Genomic DNA, 16392 nt, shown 5'->3' on the forward strand with positions numbered 1-16392 from the left:
GGATGTGCAATTTCATGATTACTTTTTGATGCTTACTTGGAACCTTTCTGCTTGAGCCTAATTAATAGCCAAAAAGTGCGCGGTTTTATGCTTGAAGCGACAGAAGTCAAGGTAGTCGCATACGCTGATGATATTGCTGTCTTTTGTCAGGACCAGGAAAGCATCAAAGAGGTGGTTAGGCTGACGGGTAACTTTTGTAAGGAAGCCGGATGCAAGATTAACTGGGAGAAGACCATAGGTTTTGGCATGGCGAGTGGAGCGAAAAACCTGAATCATTCGCTGGCGTACAATGGACAGCAATGCCAACAACGTACTTAGGTGCCCCTCTACAATGTTATGACGATCCCGAACAATATTGGAAAGAAGAAACAGAGCGGGTGAAAGATAAGATACTGGGATGGCAGGGTCGGAATCTGTCAATGTTTGCACGTGCGACTACTTGTAATCTCTTTTTAGTTGCCAAGTTATGGTATGTGTTGCAAGTGTTGTTCATGTCCCGGGCTAACCTACAAAAAATTCAGAGTTTTTGCAGTGTTTATTTGGGGAGGGAGTTGGGAAAGAACTAGTCGCACTAATCTGTTTTTGTCCGTGAAGAAAGGTGGGCTTGGTCTGTCGCACCTCTTTATCAGACAAATTGTGTCACGTTTTATGTTTTTAAGGGATCAGAGTGACCCATTTTTGCGCACGGTGATACAAGTTCGCCTGCACAATGCACTACCTGAATTCATTGTTTGTACAAATAAGACCGCGTTACGCGGTATAAGAGGTTACTGGCACGAAGTTGTTGCTGCTTTTCGCATACTTAAGGTGCGTTTTTCGTTTGAATATTTAAGTACAGTGAAAAGGAAAAACCTGTACAGAGATTTATTGGATGTTATGTTGCCTGTTCCCTTGTACAGAAGCATATACACTGGAGGTTCTGGACAAGACGTCTTAAAACGAGTGAAAGGAATGCCGATAAAACCCCATGTAAAATCATTCTTTTTCAAGCTACATACAAACACTTTACCGGTAAAAACGTGGCTACACGACAAAGGAATCTTCGTACCGTGGACAGTCAACTGCATATTATGCAAAAACCAGAAACAATGGAACATGCATTTATCGATTGCTGGGATCCAATATTTCATTGGGACATCCTTCAGCGAACTATTAAAAAGGAACTGCCGATTGCGCCACATGGAATCCGTTATTTACCAGTTGAGAATGATGGTGACATTCCTTACGACATGATAATGGTCCTGAGCCTCCATAGTATATGGAAAACTAGAATGGCAGTAAGACATGCCGACGTTGACCCTCACACTGTAAGGGAAAATTTTATTGAACATGTAGTGTATATGCCAGAGATCTACCGTGCACAGCCACAGCCACCTGATTGGGTGGGACTGCTTGATGAGTTGCTCGCTTTCAAAAAGTTTTGAAACCCTCTGTCTTGTTCCCTTCTGTATCATGTAAACAGGCAATAAAGAAAAAAAAAGTAGCGTGGCCGAGCGGTCTAAGGCGCTGGTTTAAGGCACCAGTCTCCTCCGAGGCGTGGGCTCGAATCCCACCGCTGCCATATTGTGTCACTTCTTTTACGTGCGCTCTTCGGCAAAAAGCGCACGCGACCGTCACTCGGCAGGTGAACAGTGGTAGCATGGCCGAGCGGTCTAAGGCGCTGGTTTAAGGCACCAGTTTCCTCGGAAGCGTGGGTTCGAATCCCACCGCTGCCATATTGTGTCACTTTTTACACGTGCGCTCTTCGGCAATAAGCGCACGCGACCGTCACTCGGCAGGTGAACAGTGGTAGCGTGGCCGAGCGGTCTAAGGCGCTGGTTTAAGGCACCAGTCTCCTCGGAGGCGTGGGTTCGAATCCCACCGCTGCCATATTGTGCCACTTTTTTTACGTGCGCTCTTCGGCAAAAAGCGCACGCGACCGTCACTCGGCAGGTGAACAGTGGTAGCGTGGCCGAGCGATTCCACTTCCGGTTTCCGAAGCGAACGGTTGTGTAAGCATGTGCTCCCTCGGAGCGGATACAGCGGCCAATGGCCGCGGAATCAGGTCCTCTGACAATCCGGCTGAAGATTATCAGGTTGTTTTGCCGCATCTGCCCACAGGTGAATCAGTTTTGAATACCGTTTTTTTGCACGGTTGCCTTAAGGCAAGGCCTTTTCGATGCGAGCATTTCCGCGATGCACTCGACCGTCTTTCGCTGCTGCCGGAGGTGGTTGCCCTCGGGGCATACCAAATGAATCACCTGTGGGCAGTAACGTTCAAGGACGAAGAGGGAAAAAAGAGGATACTGGCTGCAGACGCCTTCAATGTCAAAGACGAGCGCTGTATGGTTATAGACCCCTGCGACCGAGGCGTTCGTCTGAAGCTTTACTGGCTACTTCATGGGGTACCAGACGACGATGTTCGAACTGCACTTTCCGCCTTCGGAAAGGTGACAGAAATCAACAGAGAAAAATGGAAGGTAAAAGGCAGCTTCGATAAAGGGTCGACAACACGGTCCGTAACGTTGAAGTTGAAGGTGGGCGTTACCATCGACGATCTGCCTCATCAGCTGCGTGTCGGTGAAGACTTGGCACTCGTTCATGTCCCAGGCAGAGCTGCGCTCTGCCTTCGATGCCACGGCATCGGTCATATACGTCGCGAGTGCCGTGTTCCACGTTGCGGGCTATGTCGTCGATACGGCCACGACGAAACCCAGTGCGTGCGCTCCTATGCCAGCGTAACAGGCGCGGTCCGGAGGGATTTGGTTTCCGAGCACATGATGGACGCTGCAGATGCAGAAGATGCCACGCGAGGTCACGGCGACGATGGGAAGGCGGAGGCCCCAAAGCCTCTACAAACACCATGTGATAACGTCAAGGAATTGAGTCGCGAGAAAGACCCTGTGCGTGTTGCTACCGCACCGAGCCCAGAAGCGCTAAAAGAAGACGCAATCAAGACCCAAGGCACTGACACCACTCTTCCTGAGAACCCGAAAGCCACTGAGGATGCCATCACCGAGGTCGACATGGCAGAAACTGGCAGCGGTCCTGTAAAGAGGACGCGAGAGGAGACTGAGGACACCATTGCGAGTGGCGTTTCAGAGACAACCGGGGAACCTCCCACAAAGGCTGCAACTTCCAGACGGCAGTCTTTCAAGCCAGTGCCAAATCTTACGACAGACCGACGGACGAATTCCACGCCGCCGCCTTCTTAGCGACGGCTACCCCCCCCCCCTTTTTTTTTGTTTTGTACAACCCCATTCGTGTTTTTTTTCTCTGGAAGTGCAGCGATCATGGAGCCTACTCTCACCGCGGGCGGGCCTGCATGTTTGACGCGAACATTGTGAGTAGGATATTGGCAATATTTCCTAATAGAGATGACAGCTAAATATAAACATGCCTTGCGTGTCGCGACCTTCAATACGAGAGGCCTTTCTGCGCGAAGAAGACAATGTCAGCTAAATCGAATTCTTTTAGAAAATGATATTGATGTGTTAGCGGTCCAGGAGACCAAAATCGAGAGTGAAGAAGTAACTGATCGAATGGTTGAAGTCTTTCGCAACAGATATAATGTGTGTGTGAGTCATGCCGTTGGGAGGGCTGGCGGCTGTGCTATCTTTATTCGAAAGAGCCTTGGAATCATTGAATCTGTGTCTTCTTGTGACAATGGCCGACTAGTTTTTTGTGATTTTCTTTATGCTGAAATTCCCTGGCGAGTAGTTTGTGTCTATGCACCGAATAGAATCTTTGAGCGAGAAAGTTTTTTTAGTACCGTGCGACCCTGTCTAGAGTGCGAAAGAAGTGTGTTATTGCTTGGTGACTTCAATTGCGTACGCAGACACGAAGATAGATCCAATAGTAAAACTTATCGAGATAAAAGTGCAGAATTATTGCATCGAATGATTGAAGATAATGAACTCGAAGATGTAGCTTTAGTGTTGACGCATGAAGACCAAGCAAAATACACCCATTTTCAAAATGTATCTCATGCCAGATTAGACCGAATTTATGTCCCTTTTGAGTTAGTGTCTTTATGTTCCACTTACGAAACGCAGCATGTGAGCTTTAGTGATCACTCTTTAGTCATACTTACCATTGGTACAAAAAAGAAAGTGTCAAAGTTTAACTGGGAATTGTGGAAATTCAACAATAAATTACTGCAGGATGACCTTTTCGTTGCAAAGATCAAGGAATATATAGATAGCATGCGGTTGAATCAAACATGCAACTTTATGCTGGTGTGGGAACAGTTTAAATGCGACTTCAAGGTCGCCGCATTGGAAAGAGCAAGTGTTTTAAGGCAGAAAGAAAGGCAGCAAGAAAAAGAGCTGCATAGCGAGTTAGATTACTTGGTTACCGTAGAAAACGCTAAGCCTGGGCTGTTCTCGAAAGAAATAAAAGAACTAAAGGCGAAGCTCGAGATCATAGAAGCAGAAAAGTATCGTGGCGCAGTGATAAGGGCGAGGTCCGAGCGGCTTTGGTTGGGCGAAACGCCCACCAAACGAGCGCTATGCGACGAAAAGAAACATGCAGTATCAAAAGAAATTAACGAAATCAGTTTTCGCAATGACGTTACTCATGATGGTGAACTGATACAGCTTGCCTTTGTTGAATATTATAGAAGATTATTTAGTCATAAAACATGCGATACTGAACGGTTTCTAAGCGATTTTCTGCCGCTTATGCCTAAGCTTTCTGACGAAACAAAACAGTCACTGGAAAGGCCAATAACAATCGCGGAAGTCGAGCAGGCGATAGACGACCTCAGTCCTGGAAAATCTCCTGGTCCAGATGGTCTCGGTGCCGCCGTGTACAAGTTCTTCAAGAGAGACATGGCAGAGTCCCTACATCGAGTTATAGAAGAATGCTACGAAGGAAAACTAACACCACCGTCCTTTAGAACATCCCATGTGATCCTGATTCCGAAAACTAATGACCCGGTGAAACTGCTTTCTGTGGAAGCATACCGACCAATAAGCTTAACGAATACTGATTACAAGATCTTTATGAAAGTTTTGGCTCGCCGTTTCCAAAGTGTTATCAAGTCCCTTGTAGGTCCACATCAGACTTGCGGAATTAAAGGAAGAACAATTCTTACAAATATTCACGTAGCAAGAACGGTTCTCGAATGTTGCGACGCTATGCAGGATCGAGTTGCAATGGTTCAACTGGATTTGAACAAGGCTTTTGATAGAGTTGTGCATGAAATTCTCTTCCTCATCCTGAAGCACGTCAATGTAGGATCTGTAATTCTAGAAGGAGTGAAAATGGTCTATGATAAGTGTACAGCGAGACTTGTCATCAATAAGAAACTAAGTGAAATGATTCGTGTTGAAACATCTGTAAAACAAGGCTGTTGTTTGTCATCCCTCCTCTTTGATCTTTACCTGGAACCATTTTGTTTAAAAGTACTTGCAAATCCGAGTATTCGAGGCTACACTTTCTTCAACAGTGAAGTTAAAATCCTCGCTTATGCGGATGATATAGCTGCATTTTGCGCAAATGAAGAAAGCGTGTACGAAGTTGTAGAAGAGGCTAACAAGTTTTGTAGTGCAACAGGAAGCATGATAAGCTGGAATAAATGTCTTGGGTTCTGGCATGGCAGCTGGGAGAGTGCTCCAGACATGATGTGCAACATAAAATGGAGCACAACTCCCGATAGCTATCTAGGAGTTCAACTGAAACACTATAAGGACAGCAAAGACTATTGGGCAGATGAAGCAAGAAGAGTGAAATTACAAACAGAAAAATGGGGGGGTCATAATTTTTCTATGTTTTCAAGAGCAGCCGTTTGTAATGTCTTTTTGATAGCTAAAGTGTACTATGTGCTCCAGGTGTAAAGCATGATTAGGGTTTCTGTACAAAAACTGCACAGAGTGTTTGCAGTCTTTATCTGGGGGTCGACTTGGGAGCGCATGAGTCGTTGCAACATTTTTCATAAAGTTAAAAACGGGGGCTTGGGGCTATCGCACCTGTTTTTTAAGCAGATTGTGACGAGGTTTTTCTTCTTGCGTGATCAAGCTGACGTTTTTCTTCGAACTGTAATCCAAGTGCGATTACGAGATTCCTTGCCAGACTACGTTGTATCAATTTTTTTTTCGGCCAGCGTTGTTATCTGGCTACCTACGTGAAGTTGTAGCGGCTATGCAGATTCTTAACGCCAGATTTTCCTATGAATACTTAACGTCTGTGACACGTAAGCGATTGTATAAAGACTTACTTGATGTTTTTTTGCCCATTCCTGTGTACCGCGGGCTGTACCAACTGGGCTCAGAGCGCGACGTCCTCAAGCGTTTTAAGCGAATGCCAGTGAAAGCCTCAATGAAATCCTTTTTTTTTTCAATTGCATACCGATACCCTCCCTGTAAAACCATTGCTGCAGAGCAAAGGCCTCTTCGTTCCATGGTCTGTAAACTGCCTAATATGTAGAAAACCGGAAACCATTGAACAAGTTTTTCTTGATTGCCATGACGCGATGTTCCTATGGGATGTGCTTCAAAGGACCTTAAAAAAGGACTTACCTTTAAGCCATTTCGGAATCCGTTACTTACCTTGTGTGGAACCAGAGGGTGTACCAAGTGATATGTTCATGGTGATGTGTATGCACAGTGTCTGGCGAACAAGAATGGACGTCAGACATGCGCATTTGAGTCCAAGATCAGCAAGAGATTATTTCATTCAAGCTGTTATCTACATACGAGATGTATACAAGGCACTAGATGATCCACCAGAATGGTTTACTGTTTTTGATCATTTGGCCACAATCAGGCCATTTTAAAACACACGAACTAGCCGAGTGGCTAGGGATTTACTTTACTTTTTGTTTGTAATTGCTGTGTCTGTGAAATGTTGATCACAACGTAATAAAGAAAAAAAAAGGTAGCGTGGCCGAGCGGTCTAAGGCGCTGGTTTAAGGCACCAGTCTCCTCGGAGGCGTGGGCTCGAATCCCACCGCTGCCATATTGTGTCGTTTTTTTTTACGTGCGCTCTTAGGCAAAAAGCGCACGCGACCGTCACTCGGCAGGAGAACAGTGGTAGCGTGGCCGAGCATTCTGCTTCCGGCCACCGAGCGTGACGGTTCGTAGGATCATGGCCTCTTCAAGGGCAGCGACAGCGGTCACTTTTGGCCGCGGTAACAGGACCAACGACGATGACAACCAATATCCGTTTATTCTGCCTCAACTGCCCCAAGGACGAGTGGCGATTAATACTGTGTTTTTGCACGGTGATGTACAGCGGTGAGCACTGTTAGGGTGAACACGCGAGCGCGTGGCCGACGGCACTGTCAGCGCCCCGTTACGGTCATCACTGGAAACATTGCGCATGCGCATCACGCCTTCCGCGAAATAATTGTTCCACCGCGCGCATGACGTCATGAATGCACTTGTTCGTCGTCTGCTAGCCGCATTTTTGTTTTCTAAGCCCATGCATCCTGCATTTTAAGATTTCTTTAAACATCTGTGCTTGAACAGAACAAGACAAAAAAACTTGTATATCTATGGGGGCGTGTCTATTCGTTCCCTTCAAAGTTGTTGCGCATGCAACACCGTATATAAAACAACCAAACATCTTTCGCAGCCGTTCATTCTGTCGCCAGATCGTATTATGGCTAGGGTTCCCGATGATGAACGGCGCTCAATTGTCGATCTTTCCCTGAAAGGTTATTCCCAGCGGTATATTGGCGCTTTAGTTAATAGGCCCCTGAAGACTGTGAACAGGATAATTCAAGCCTACAAGTATGAAGGTCGCATTCAGGATGCACCCCGCGCGCCCCGCCCTAAAGCTACCACAGACGATGAAGACGCCCTCATAGTTGCAGCTGCTGTTCGTAACCCTTTCTTGCCAGCCCCAGCAATACGCGAGGACTTGGATTTGGACGTTTCGGACACCACTGTTCGACGTCGCCTGCGTACTGCGGGCCTTCGCAGTCGCGTCGCAGCGCAGAAGCCACTACTAACGGCGGCAAACAAGGACGCATGACGGCAGTTCGCTGAGCTGCACGAAGCATGGACATCAGAAGAGTGGGGTCGCGTCATCTTTTCGGATGAGTCGACGTTTTCGACGCGACAAGACCAAAGATTGCGTGTTTGGAGACTACCAGGCACACGGTGAGGCAAACTTCCTGCTTTGAAAAGCAATTGTTTTAGTTAACGTCACAATGCCACGCAGGAACGACCCGGACAACGTGCAAGGGGTTTCTGCCAGTGGGAGATCAAGTGTGAACGTGTGGGTTGCTGTTTCAAGATATGGTTTAGGGCCCCTGCAACGTATACGTGGACACTTATCGTCGGAACAATACTGCAACATTTTGAACAATGTGCTGTTGCCATATGCGAGCAGTTTATTCCCAGACGGTGATTACCTGTTCCAACAGGACCGGTCACCGATACACACGGCGCGGGCTGTCAAGGAGTTCCAGGCGGAGCAGCACATGCAGCTACTGGAATGGCCTCCGAAAGGAGCGGACCTGAATGTGATAGAAAACGTGTGGGGCCGTCTGAAAGCTTCTTTGGCAAGGAAGCCCCTTTATTCCGCGACTTCGGACCAGTTGTGGGCGCAAGTCAGCAACGAGTGGGAAAGGCTGAAAGCCGATCGGGAATATGTTCGATCACTTTACGACTCGTTACCGTCCAGAATAGCTGCAGTCGTTGCTGTAAGTGGTCACATGACTCGCTATTAGATTTGCTCATGTTTTTATATTTGTTCTCATGGTCTTGTTTAACTTGAATTGCAAAAGTGCAATTTTCTTGAATAAAAAGTTTAATAATTATCCCTCTTACACTCACTTTTTTCCTTCACGCGCCAATCTTCAATCCAAATGGACCTTGAAATGCAGAAGGTATCAGCTCAGCGAACAAAAAATGCGGCTAGCAGACGACGAACAAGCGTATCGATGACGTGATGCGCGCGGTGGAAAGAGTCTTTCGCAAAGCACATGCTGCGCATGTGCAATGTTTCCAACGATGGCTGTTACGCGGCGCTGATAGTGCCGTCGGCCACGCGCTCGCGTGTTCACCCTAACAGTGCTCACCGCTGTACGTGCCAGACCCTACAAGGTCGAGGATTTCAGGGACGCCCTGCTGCCGACAGGCTTGCTGCCTGAGGTGCTATGCATAGGGGCGTACCAGATTAACCACGTCTGGGCGGTGACCCTCAAGGATGCGACCGCCACAAAACGACTGGTGGCCCACAAGGAACTCCAGGTGAAGGGACGACGGTGCGTCATCGTCGACCCACAGGACCAGCAGGTGAAGCTTAGGCTTCACTGGCTTCTGTACGGCGTGGCCGACGAGGACATCCGGACGGCGTTCGCGGCTCTCGGCAAGGTGGAGGAGGTAAGCCGGGAGAGGTGGCGCGTCCAAGGCATGGGGGACAAGACGTCAACCACCAGGACCGTGCTGCTCAAGCTGAAGAGCGGCGTTAAAGTGGAGGACCTTCCACATCAGGTCCGCGTCGGCGGAGAGTTGGCCTTGGTGGTATTTCCCGGTCGGCCCATGCAGTGCTTGCGTTGCCAGGGCACGGGACACGTCCGCCGTGAATGTAAAGTCCCCCACTGTTCACGGTGCAGACGTTTCAGCCACGTGGACGCTGACTGCGTGAAGTCATACGCCGCCGTGACGGGCCCTGCTGCGACTGACGTTGCGGCAGAGCACGTCATGGACGTGGTGGAGGCGGAGGACGCTGCGAAAGGAGCCGGAGACCCGGTACCATTACCGACAGGCAGTGCTGCGTTGGACGTAAATGCAGACGTCAGGGTGGCTAAGGCCGCTGCGAAGCCGAGTACGTCGGCAGAAGTCGCGAATGCAGAGGAGCAGACGACGGGGGGGGGGGGGGGGCGTTAGTGAAGACGCACCCTTTGACGACACGGCGGCAATGGAACAAGACGAGGGCGTCAACGACGGCGACCGGACTACGACTCCCGCTCCAGTCAAGCGACCCCACGACGAGACAAAGGACCGAGAGGAGGGTGCAACGATGTTCCAGCGAGGGGCCGCCGACAAAGACAGCCTCTTGGGAGGCGATTAGGCTTCAAGCCAAAGCCCAACATCCCGCCGCAGAGAACGCCTGGCGACAAGGCGCCTCCCACGAACAACGCCGGCAAGCCGGAAGGTCCCGGAGGCGGCTAGCCGAGGGCTAGTCGTGAAAGGTAAGCTCCATGCTCCGGGCCTACCTGATTCTTTAGTACAGCATGGCACATGACCCGTCTCTCAGTATTGCCACACTAAACGTGCGAGGCTTGGCGGCTAGCCGTAGGCAAAGTCAAGTCCTACGGTTGGTCACTGACCACGACATAGACGTTTTAGCTGTCCAGGAGACCAAGGTAGACGGGGAGGAGGAGACCGGGAGCATGGTGCGGCGTTTCACGTCTAGATATTATGCGGCCGTGAGCCACGCGGTAGGGACGTCCGCCGGATGTGTCCTGTTTGTTAAGAAGTTGCCAAACCTTGTAGTACAAAGTGTGTTTTCATGTCAATCCAGAAGGATTGTATTTTGAGATTTTGTTTTTTGTGAAGTTCAATTTCGAGTTATATGCATATATGCGCCAAATGGTGTAGAAGAACGGGCATTATTTTTTTTCGAATCTTTTTCAGTATATTAGCAGTGAAAAGTGCATACTTTTGTTGGGAGATTTCAACTGTGTTTTGAGTCCTCGGGACCGATCCAATAATGGTGGCATCCGCGATAAAAGCAGTCATATATTGTCTAAGCTGATTAGCGAAAATGAACTAGACGATGTATGTGAGTGTCTGGAGGGAGAGGGGGAAGATGTATACGCGATTTCAAGGCAGTAGCCATGCGCGGTTAGACCGTTTCTACATGTCACAGGACATGATTCCAAAGTGCCACAGTTATTCTGTTGCACCTGTGTCGTTCTCCGATCACTGCTTGGTGATGTGTACCATAGGAATGAAGAAGAGTCAATCTTTCAACTGGGACCAATGGAAAATGAATGCCTTACTTCTAAAAGACGCGCCATTTGTAGACGCAATTCATGAGGCCGTTATGGAATTAAGCGATGAATGTATTGAAACAATAGCAGAGAAATGGAAATGGTTCAAACAGAAGGTAAAAATAAAAGTAATAGAAAGATCTAGCTGCTTAAAGTTTGAGAGGGAAATGAAAGAACGAGACTTACGAAAGATACTTAATCAGCTGATAGCGCTCGAGTGCGTAGAGCCAGGGGCGTATAAGCAAGATATGTGAACCATCAAAGTAAAAATCGAACAGTTGGACAAAGAACGCTATCAAGGTGCGATTGTGCGCGCAAGAGCAAACGCATTAGTAGCGGGGGAGACGCCCACCAAAAGGGCGCTTGGACTTGAAAAAGCTCATGGTCGACGTAATCATGTCGATAAGATCTCGTGGAATGGCACACTCGTAGACGATAATAAGAGCATAGGCGGAGCGTTTTTAGAGTATTACCAGTCATTGTTTGCATATCAAGAAGCCAATGTAGATGAGTTCAAAAGGGTCTTTCTCAGTCGCATGCCGCGATTAAGTGACGACACGAAGGACCTATTAGAAGGCAATATAAGAGAACACGAAGTCGAAAAAGCAATAAATGATTTGAACAATGGCAAATCACCCGGACCTGACGGTCTGAGCGCGTGTTTTTATAAAGCCTTCAAGAAAGAACTGTCGCCCCTGCTAACAGACCTGTTTAACGCCGCGTATGTGAACAAAGCTTTGCCGCCTTCTTTTGGTAAAGCGCATACCATCTTGATACCTAAGAGTGACAAAGCGGAGAAACTTAGGCTCGTGACATCTTGTAGGCCGATATCTTTAACCAATGTCGACTATAAGATTTTCATGAAGGTTTTGGCAGCCAGACTTCCAAGCGTCATCGAAGAAATAGTCGCAGACCACCAAACGTGTGGGATCAAAGGGAGGTCAATTTTTACGAATATTCACACGATGCGGTGCGTGCTCGAGTGCTGTGACATCACTTACGATGGCGTCGCAGTGCTCCAGCTTGACCTAGAGAAAGCGTTTGACTGTGTGTCTCATGATATTTTGTTTGCCATTCTGGAACACGTTAATGTGGGTGCCATTATCACTGAGGGAGTGGCGTTGGCGTATCAGAACTGCACAACACGCTTAATTGTGAATAAATCATTGGGGGCCCCCATTAACGTCATGCGTTCTGTGCGTCAAGGCTGCCCCGTCAGTCCTGTTTTGTTTGCTATTTACATAGAAACGATGTGTTTGGCGATAATAGAGAATGATCATATACGCGGTTATAGCTTGGCAGCCACAGAAATCAAGCTCCTGGCATATGCAGATGATATCGCCGTGTGTTGTACAAACAGAGAAAGTGTAACGGAAACAATACGCGGTTTGAAACAGTTTTGTGATGTGACGGGCAGTAAAGTGAACTGGGGTAAATCCCTCGGTTTGTGGCATGGAGAGTGGTCTTCGGCCCCAGACAACTTCGCAAATGTGAGCTGGGTGAAAACCCCTACCAAGTATCTGGGTGTTCCCTTGGACAGTTACAAACATAGCGAGGAATACTGGACGAACCAAGTAAAAGAAACAAGAGAAAAAGCAGACAGGTGGAAAGGCATCAACCTGTACATTTTCGCAAGGGCAACTGTATGTAATTTGTTTTTCATTACGAAGTTGTGGTACGTCATGCAGACGTTATTTTGTTCAAGGGTAAACGTACAAAAGTTGCACAGAGTGTTCGCCGTTTCTGGGAATCTAGCTGGGAAAGATGTAGCCGAACAAACCTGTTCAGGCGGGTGAAGTAAGGGGGGCTAGGCTTGGCGCATCTTTTTGTACGACAGCTTGTCAATAGATTTTTTTTTCGAGATGTGCGTGATCCATTTCTGCGTACGGTATTACAGCTCAGGTTAAGAGACGCCTTGCCGGCACTCGTTGTTAGTACTAATAGTAAGCCAGGGGCGATTCGCGGCTATCTTAAAGAAGGAGTAGATAGTGTGCGCTTTCTTTCAGTGCGTTTTTCTTTCGATTATTTATCCGGCGTGAAAAGAAAGACATTATATAAAGATGTATGCGATGTTGTATTTCCAGTGCCATTGTACAGAGCGGTATACAGTGGAGGACCAGGACAGGATGTCCTTAAACGGGTGAAAAGAATGGAGGTACCTACTGGGGTAAAAACATTCTTTTTTAAGCTACACGCAGGAACACTGTCTGTGAAAACATTCATGGAAGAACGTGGCTTCCTTGTACCATGGGGCTCACACTGCTTGATTTGCAAGCAACCTGAAACCATAGATCATGTGTTCTTGCATTGCTGGGAAGGTGTCTACTTCTGGGACATCCTAAAACGGACAATCAAGAATGAGTTTCCGTTGAATCCGCATGGGATCAGGTATCTAGCGATAAAGAATGAGGACGGAGTTCCATACGATTTAATAATGCTCCATGGCCTCCACTGTTTATGGCGGGCACGGATGGCTGGGTACCATTGCGACCCAGACGCTAGGCCGGCTCGTATCTATTTTCGAGACAGTATGTCTCGCTTTATTGAAATAAAGAAAACACAAGATTGTGTTCCCGATTGGCTGTCGAGGCTAGCACCTCTGACGGCATTAAAAGAGTTTTAGTTCGACAACGCCAGTCCATGTTGGACTGCTGGCTTTCATGTTTTTCAATATGTTTTATAGTTATTTTTGTGATAATGTTCTGTAGTTTGTGCTCTGTACATTGTCAAAGACCGGCAATAAATAAAAAAAAGTAGCGTGGCCGAGCGGTCTAAAGCGCTTGTTTAAGGCACCAGTCTCCTGGAAGGCGTTGGTTCAAATCCCACCGCTGCCATGTTGTGTAACTTTATTTTACGTGCGCTCTTCGGCAAAAAGCGCACGCGACCGTCACTCGGCAGGGGAACAGTGGTAGTGTGGCCGAGCGGTCTAAGGCGCTGGTTTAAGGCACCAGTCTCCTCGGAGGCGTGGGCTCGAATCCCACCCCTGCCATATTGTGTCACTTTTTTTACGTGCGCTCTTCGGCAAAAAGCGCACACGACCGTCACTCGGCAGGAGAACAGTGGTAGTGTGGCCGAGCGGTCTAAGGCGCTGGTTTAAGGCACCAGTCTCCTCGGAGGCGTGGGCTCGAATCCCACCGCTGCCATATTGTGTCAATTTTTTACGTGCGCTCTTCGGCAAAAAGCGCACACGACTGTCACTCGGCAGGAGAACAGTGGTAGTGTGGCCGAGCGGTCTAAGGCGCTGGTTTAAGGCACCAGTCTCCTCGCAGGCGTGGGCTCGAATCCCACCGCTGCCATATTGTGTCACTTTTTTTTACGTGCGCTCTTCGGCAAAAAGCGCACACGACTGTCACTCTGGCAGAGAGAACAGTGGTAGTGTTGCCGAGCGGTCTAGGCGCTGGTTCTAAGGCACCAGTCTCCTCGGAGGCGGGGCTCGAATCCCCACCGCTGCACATATTGTGTCACTTTTTTTACGTGCGCTCTTCGGCAAAAGCGCACGTGACTGTCACTCGGCAGGAGAACAGTGGTAGTGTGGCCGAGCGGTCTAAGGCGCTGGTTTAAGGCACCAGTCTCCTCGGAGGCGTGGGCTCGAATCCCACCAATTTTTTTTACGTGCGCTCTTCGGCAAAAAGCGCACACGACCGTCACTCGGCAGGAGAACAGTGGTAGTGTGGCCGAGTCATTCTGCTTCCGGCAGCCGTGCTGTGCGGTTCGTAGGATCATGAGCTCCGTTGGAGCGGCGATGGCGGCCCTTACCAGCCGCGGTAACAGGAAACAAGAAGAAGATGAGTACCATTTTGTTTTGCCACAACTGCCTACAGGACGCATCGTTACCAATGCAGTTTTTCTGCATGGTGACGTGCGAGCACGGCCTTACAGAGTTGAAGATTTCAGGGACGCCCTCGCTCTTGCTGGGATGCTGCCGGAAGTTGTCGCACTCGGAGCCTACCAGATTAACCATGTCTGGGCGGTTACCATGTGCAATGCAGACGCTACCAAGCGGCTGCTAGCCTTGAAGGAAATGGAAGTGAAGGGACGGCGCTGCGTCGTCGTGGACCCACAGGACAGGCAAGTCAAGTTACGCCTTCACTGGCTTATTTACGGCGTAGCTGACGAGGACGTCCGTACAGCGCTAGCCGCTTATGGTAAGGTGGTTGACGTACAGCGTGAGCGTTGGCGGGTGCCGGGTGTTCAAGAAAAAAACTCGACTGCCCGGACGGTGCTGATAAAGTTGAAAACTGGCTTGAAGTTGGAAGACCTACCGCACCAGGTACGGGTCGCCGGAGAACTAGCATTAGTGGTAGTTCCGGGGCGACCAATGCAGTGCCTGCGCTGTCAGGGCTCTGGACATGTCCGGCGTGACTGCAAAGTGCCCCGGTGCTCGATATGCAGACGATTTGGACACGAAGACGCTCAGTGCACGCGGTCCTACGCCGCAGCTACTGGGCGAGGAGTGAGCGACTACACCGAGAAGCTCTTAATGGACGTGACCGAAGCCGAGGAGGCAGCAAAGGGAAGCGGAAGCTTGGAAACCCAAAAGGAACCGCGCAGCGAAAAGACACCAGAAGGCAAGCAAAGCCAGGTGACAACGGAGGCTACGACCCAGCCGCCAGCAACAGTGACCGAGCTGGCAGCAACGCCCGTTCCCGCTGACGACGTCACGTTGGAGAGCAGCGATACAGAAGGCACCCAAGCTGAACCAAGGAAGCCGCGCTTGCAGGGGAGCCAAGCCCATAGCGGCAGAGTCAACCCGGCTGTCAAGCGTCCGCTTGAAGGGACCGCGGACCAGAAGGCGTCCTCCGGGAGACGCCCCAGCCTTAAGCCACGGCCAAATCTCGAATCGGAGAGGAAGGCCACCGACGAGCCGCCGAGGCAGCACCTGGACACCGGGCAACCGGGCCGATCCGAAGACGTCTAGCCGTGCGCTAGACGTGCAAGGTAAGCGTCATGCTTCGGGTCCTGCTACCTCCTGTTAAAACATGGCACGCAACGCGTCGTTGAGTTTGGCTACGTTAAACGTGCGAGGTCTAGCCGCAAAGAAAAAGCAGAGCCAAGTATACCGGTTGTTGGTAGATCATGACCTCGACATGTTGGCAGTGCAAGAAACAAAAGTTGAAGGGGAGGAGCAGACCCGGAGCATGATGCTTCGCTTCACGGCTCGCTACTACGTTGCAGTGAGTCATGCGGTGGGCAAGTCAGCGGGATGCCTGCTATTTTTGAAAAAGTTACCGGGGCTAGATGTACAGAGTGTTTATTCATGTCCAAGTGGTAGATTTATTGTTGTTGATTTTTATTACAGTGATGTTACCTGGAGAGTAATATGTATTTATGCACCGAACGGTACAGATGAGAGGTGTAATTTTTTTCTGAGCATTGAGCCATATCTGACTGCAGACAAACATGTTGTTGTGTTAGGAGATTTCAACTGCGTTTTGAACACTCGGGACCGAAGCAATGCACAC

The 16392-nt window shown here is 49.1% G+C and overlaps 5 non-coding genes across 5 annotated transcripts; all 5 read left to right on the forward strand.

The window, feature by feature from the left end:
• The first annotated feature begins 1633 nt into the window (after nt 1-1633).
• Trnal-aag (transfer RNA leucine (anticodon AAG)) lies at nt 1634-1715 on the forward strand. Its single transcript has one exon. It is a non-coding gene; the product is annotated as a tRNA-Leu (tRNA).
• A 72-nt stretch (nt 1716-1787) lies between these two features.
• Nucleotides 1788-1869, forward strand: Trnal-aag (transfer RNA leucine (anticodon AAG)). The gene has a single exon. It is a non-coding gene; the product is annotated as a tRNA-Leu (tRNA).
• A 4988-nt stretch (nt 1870-6857) lies between these two features.
• On the forward strand, nt 6858-6939 carry Trnal-aag (transfer RNA leucine (anticodon AAG)). Its single transcript has one exon. It is a non-coding gene; the product is annotated as a tRNA-Leu (tRNA).
• Nucleotides 6940-13991: 7052 nt separating this feature from the next.
• On the forward strand, nt 13992-14073 carry Trnal-aag (transfer RNA leucine (anticodon AAG)). Its single transcript has one exon. It is a non-coding gene; the product is annotated as a tRNA-Leu (tRNA).
• A 71-nt stretch (nt 14074-14144) lies between these two features.
• Nucleotides 14145-14226, forward strand: Trnal-aag (transfer RNA leucine (anticodon AAG)). Its single transcript has one exon. It is a non-coding gene; the product is annotated as a tRNA-Leu (tRNA).
• The last annotated feature ends 2166 nt before the right edge of the window (nt 14227-16392 follow it).

Source organism: Dermacentor silvarum, chromosome 4 (genome assembly GCF_013339745.2).
Source record: "Dermacentor silvarum isolate Dsil-2018 chromosome 4, BIME_Dsil_1.4, whole genome shotgun sequence".
Lineage (NCBI taxonomy): Eukaryota > Metazoa > Arthropoda > Arachnida > Ixodida > Ixodidae > Dermacentor > Dermacentor silvarum.